We start from the raw sequence: 5,524 nt of genomic DNA on the forward strand, positions 1-5,524 counted from the left end.
TCCACATGATTTTTGCCATTTCCTACATTGTTATCGTTGGCGCATTAGAGCTTCTCTTTTTAACTTCGGTTCTTTACAAATTTTCCAAGGAGGGTATCTGTAACACCCCAACCTAATTACATAATTAACTTATGAGTTTATATGCATGTTGTTATCTTAATTACTTTTAAGTGCATGAAACTTTGATTTTGTGATAGTATAGAAGATTCATGCTATTTTTAATGTTGTAGAAAGAAGTTTATAAAGATAGGGATATATATGAAAAGTTATATTATTGTGTGGATATATATGCTTATAAGGGGTAAAAAGAAGAATTGTCAAAAGTTGGGAAAAGTGGGCTTTGATTTTTCTTCCTAGCATCACACGTATTCCACCCCCAAAGTCAATGTTCTTATCCTTCTTTTGCTGCTCCAGAGCAGGTTCTAGGTTCATCTTTCCTTGTTCTTTTTGTTCATTTCCTTTTGCTCCTACACGGCCAAACCTCTCTCTCTTTTCACCAAAAATCATAGAAATCTCACTCTAGAGAAGAAACTCAAGAGCCTAAAAACTAAGATTTCATCTTCAAAGTGTGAGGGTAAGTAAATTAAACCTCATCTGATTTTGTGTACTTGGATAATATGATTGTTTGTTTATTTTCATTCTTTATCCTCTGTTCTGATTTTTAGACTGAACTTGTGATTCTGTTTTTGTAAGTTGAAGGAGTGATGGTGTTATGGTCTATTGGATGCTTATTAGGGTATTTTAATATGTATTGTATAGGTATAAAAATACTCAGATGAAATTAAGGTCAAATGCTATTTGTTGATGATTTTAGAAAGAATATGTGCTGAAGCTGTCACTGTGACAGATTCGATGTTTACAAAAAGAAAATTTTGTATTAAATCATTTGCTGTGAATTAGGATGCAAGGAGTAGTTTTTATGAATTATAGGACATATATGGTTGTTATGGAAGTGGTCTCACAGAAATTGGATAAGTAGAAAAATAATGGTTTAATTTTTAAGTTGCATGAGTTTCTGCCAGGACAGATTTGAACACGTTGTCTTGTATGATTTTTAATAAATCATGGTTTTATGCTTTGAATCCGAAATTTTTATGGTATACACTGGACATACACGGGAGTAGTTAGATAAAATTTCATGACTTTTGGATGTGTTTTAGCAGCCCATTCGTATTTTAAAAATGGGGCTTTTGCTGCTGTAATGACCAGTAAACAGGGTAGTATAACTCTGACTTTGTGGATTTAATTTTGAAGCTAGGTTGAATGTTTTGAGCTATAATTTAATATGCTCATTCTTTGGTATGTTTGAATCATATATAAATTTTATGCCTTGGTTTATCTATGGTTGGATGCATAATGTGTTTGATGATTGTATCATATGCTTTGGGGAACTTATTGTGATGGGAATTAAGATTTTCTTAAGTTTGAGAGTTAGGATATGATTGGGGTATAAGTTTAAATACTTAGGAAGAGGTTGTCAATAATAAGTTTTGGTTTCTCATTTAGGTGACGAGAACGAGAACACGGACACTTGAGCTCCTCTTGTACTATCTCTCGCGTCTTCGGCTTTCAGGTAAGGGATTTGAGATATGTGCTTTTGATAAGTATAAATATTATTTCAAAAGTATTATGCATTAAAACTTTTTAATTAAAGATATTACATATAAGCCTGGTTTAAGTAAAATATATGTTCGTGAGTTGTGCAAGCTTATATACATGAAAATTTTAGCATATTGATGCCATTATCTATATCACGAACAAAATATTTAAAAATGAGATGGATATGCTATTATTATGGAATATTATGCAAAATAAGAAATTTTAGTATAATGTATAAGTATGGAAATAAAGTGCTCGGGTTATTCCATTGTTATGTTCTGAACTCTGCCAGTAGGGGTTAATTATTGGCTTTCCATGGAAAAGTATTATCTGTTTGGCCATTTAAAGTAGAGGAAATGGGGTTGCCCGTAACTCTAATCTGAATAAGGCCTTCTCCCCAATGTGTACGGACGGTGGGGAGGAATAAAACCTTGAGGAGATGTGCCATCAGGCCTCTCAAAGAGGACAATATCATACACACAAGGCAAAGAGGACAATATCATACACACAAGGGCAACCAAATGTGATGAGGCATTCTCTGTACAGACTTATCAGATATGGAATAACCAATATGTCATTAATAGCTATATTATGTGATTGATCATGAGAGAATGATTTTATTTAAATGCATTACGAAGTTAAAGGCTCTCATGAAAAGAAAAAAGTTTATAATGAAACATTTTATAGTCTTTCTAAAAATAAGATAACGGAATTATGTTTATGTTCTTATTAGGCCCTTTTATTATTCTGAAGGGGAAATGAAGTATTTTATTTGAAAGTTCATACGTTATTTTAAGAACATCGTGAATAGTATGAATCTGTATTATCAAAGCTTGCATATCCATAAAATATATGATTTACATGCATTCTTATCAAGGGCCCATAGAGCTTAAAAACCTTACTGGGTTTCGCAGCTCACCCTTTTATATTTCAGTGCACAGGTTCTTCCTGGAAGCAGCGAAAGTATTAGAGGTGGCAAGAATTCGGTGTTTTCTCGTTTCTTAGAATGTATAGTTAGTTTTTGTTGTACAGTAGTTAGCTCTTTTGTTGTATAGGATGAATCAAGATGTACTTGATTCTTGAGCACAAATGTAATTCAGTATCTTAGTTTGTTTTAAACCCTAATTGTATGTCTTTAGGGTTAGGTTTGTAATAAGAGTTTGCTAAACGTTTAGCTATGTAATATTTGCATGAATACCTGACATTTTAGCCAAGTGGTAATCTTTCCAAGTTCAAAGGAAATGAAATTTCAGGTTTTCATCATTTTTGTATATTATGGTTTTATGTTAGAAAATAAGCAGGAATTCAAGAAACAAATTCTTGATAAGCACTTTCAGATCAGGTTGGTTCGTGTTAGTATTGAGGTAAACTTGATATTAACATGCCGGTCATGCTCTAAATCCTGAAGTACAGGTTTGGGTCGTGACAGTATCTTTCTCTAGTCTTTGCAGCAATTCTAATCACTATAATGTTTGTTTGGAACAATGTGTTCGGGGGGAAGTACTATTATGAGCTTGTGCACAAAGTTTCTTCCAACAAGTTAAAGGAAATACTTGATGACACAAGGTTTTGTCGTATACCAAGGCTTGCCTTGTTCTACTTAGAACTTGTTCATGGTATCCCACCAATATTCAAACACTATGCAGCAAATGTGCCTACGTTGCACTCAGTCCTCATTTTCGTCTCCATCAAGACACTACCTATAAGTAAGGTTCCTGTTGAAGAGTGGATCCTTTTTTGTCGAGTAGAGCCTGAAGATCTCAACGTGTTCCAGTGTGTTGTGAGATATGGATACACAGATGTGCAGAATGAGTAGGAGCCATTTGAGAAGATTTTGGTAGAAAGATTGAAAGAGTTCATTAGTGATGACTTTTGGTTGTCTCAAAGAATGCTCAATAATGGTGAGGAGGATGGAGAAGCGAATGATGAGATGAAACAAGTAGAGGAAATGAAAGAAGAAGAGGCACTAAGTGACAATAAGGATGTTAAGGAAGTTGAAGAAGTTAAGGGACAAGAGGTTGTGAAGAGAGAGGTTGGGGAAGTGGACAAGGCTTGGAACTCAGGAGTTGTTCACTTAATTGGTGAGGGTGAAGTAGTTACTAGCAAAGGAGCTAGTATAGGCAAGAGAATCCTCATAGATTATGTTTACAATTTCTTGACGAGAAATTTGAGACAGAGTAATGAAGTGTTTGACATTCCTCACATGCGAATGCTAAAAGTGGGCATGATTTATGAACTTTAATTGGAAGGTAGAGGTGTGCAGCTGCAATAAGACCAAATGTGCTTACAGTTTTTCTTTTAATTATAGTGGCGGAGTTAGGAATTTATCTTTGGGGGGTCATATGTAATTTGTGTGTGTGTGTGTGTGTGTGTGTGTGTGTGTGTGTGTGAAATGTAAACAATCATGAGATAAGATTGACAAAACGATTTAATATCTTTAATCAACTATGAAATGGTAATATAGTAGTATATACTGTATATTTTAATCAACTAATCAAGTACATTTATGATTTATAAGTACATTTATAATTTATAATTCAATATATAATATATTGATTATTATAATAATAAATAATGCTCATATTTGCCATGATAATGTCTATTTCAAGATTCCTTCTGTTCTTGTCAGAAACATGACTGATAAAGTGATTCTTGGTTTGCCTTTTATAAATGCTTTGTATCCTTTTCTTGTTGAACATAATGGAATTACAACTGATCCTTTTGGAGAGAAAGTAAAATTCAAATTTGCTTCAAAGCTTGAAATTGACATCAATGATGCTTTAGATCTGTCTTGTGATTTTTCTACTAATACATCTGTTCATGAACCATAAATGAGTTTGTATTTCACAGACAATTTTCAAGGTAATGCTAGTAGTGCCAAATTGCCAACTAAAGCCAATCACCCTAATATTCTTAATGATTCTTTGCAGGAATCAGGCAATAATGCGTGGATAAATACCACTAATAAGTGGTATAGTTATAATATTTATATTTATACCACTAGTAAGTGGATTATTATGGCTCACTCGACAGAGAGGAAAAACAAGAGAAAAGCTCCTGCATAGGACTACTCCCAAAATATAAGGCCCCTAGTGGGACAACCTTTCAAAATGCATGAAGGCGCATCTTCTGGGATAAAACCCAGTGGATCAACATCCCTTCAGGAATTTGTCCCAGCAACAATGACACATTTCAATGGTGATATGATGATTGCTTTACAAGAAGTCTTATCCAAATCCTTACAATTTCATAATGGAGTCTATAGTGAATTACCATATTCCATAAAATTTATTCTTGATAATTTAAATGCTGCTTTTACTAGAAACCACCGTTCCTTGTTTGAACAAACCCTCCAAGATCTCGAAATTCACCTTGTTAACATTACTACTCAAAATGAAGCCTATATGAGCCATTATGCCAACCTTATTTCCAAAAACACCCCTATTTCAGAGACTGACCTTGATTTAGAATATGACATTGTTCCAGAAAATGTTCTTGTTTCAGAAAATGAGGCTCTTAGGATTCGTCTTGAAGCCTACATTAGTCAACTCTTTGGCAAAGAGGATATCCATTCAAAGGATAAAAAGACAATCATGGGCACTGATTATGCTAGATTGAGCCTTAAGACCCAATCTATATTAAGAAGTGCTTTTGCCAACTTGCCTTCAGATATACAATTCCGTATTTTGAAAAGCAAGGCTATGTTTAGGTCTTTCGACCTATGGTTCAAATGTTTCAAGAAACTTGTTACAGTCACTATTCTTGAACCTAAATAACTAGATGAAGGTGATAATGTGTTTATCTAGTTGGACTGGGAAGAACACTTTGGGGGTACTCTTAGAGTGTATGAAAAGAAACACCATGAAAGAGATAATTGGATGAATGTCCAACCTTCAAAGCGTCTCATTCTCATCAATGGCCATAC

The 5,524-nt window shown here is 34.0% G+C and overlaps 1 long non-coding RNA gene across 1 annotated transcript; it reads left to right on the forward strand.

The window, feature by feature from the left end:
- Positions 1-369: 369 nt before the first annotated feature.
- LOC112016541 (uncharacterized) lies at positions 370-2,862 on the forward strand. Its single transcript, XR_002883330.2, has 3 exons — positions 370-574; positions 1,507-1,573; positions 2,534-2,862. It is a non-coding gene; the product is annotated as an uncharacterized LOC112016541 (long non-coding RNA).
- The last annotated feature ends 2,662 nt before the right edge of the window (positions 2,863-5,524 follow it).

The sequence above is a fragment of the Quercus suber genome, unplaced genomic scaffold (assembly GCF_002906115.3).
Source record: "Quercus suber isolate HL8 unplaced genomic scaffold, Cork oak 2.0 scaffold_22, whole genome shotgun sequence".
In the NCBI taxonomy this organism is placed as follows: Eukaryota; Viridiplantae; Streptophyta; class Magnoliopsida; order Fagales; family Fagaceae; genus Quercus; species Quercus suber.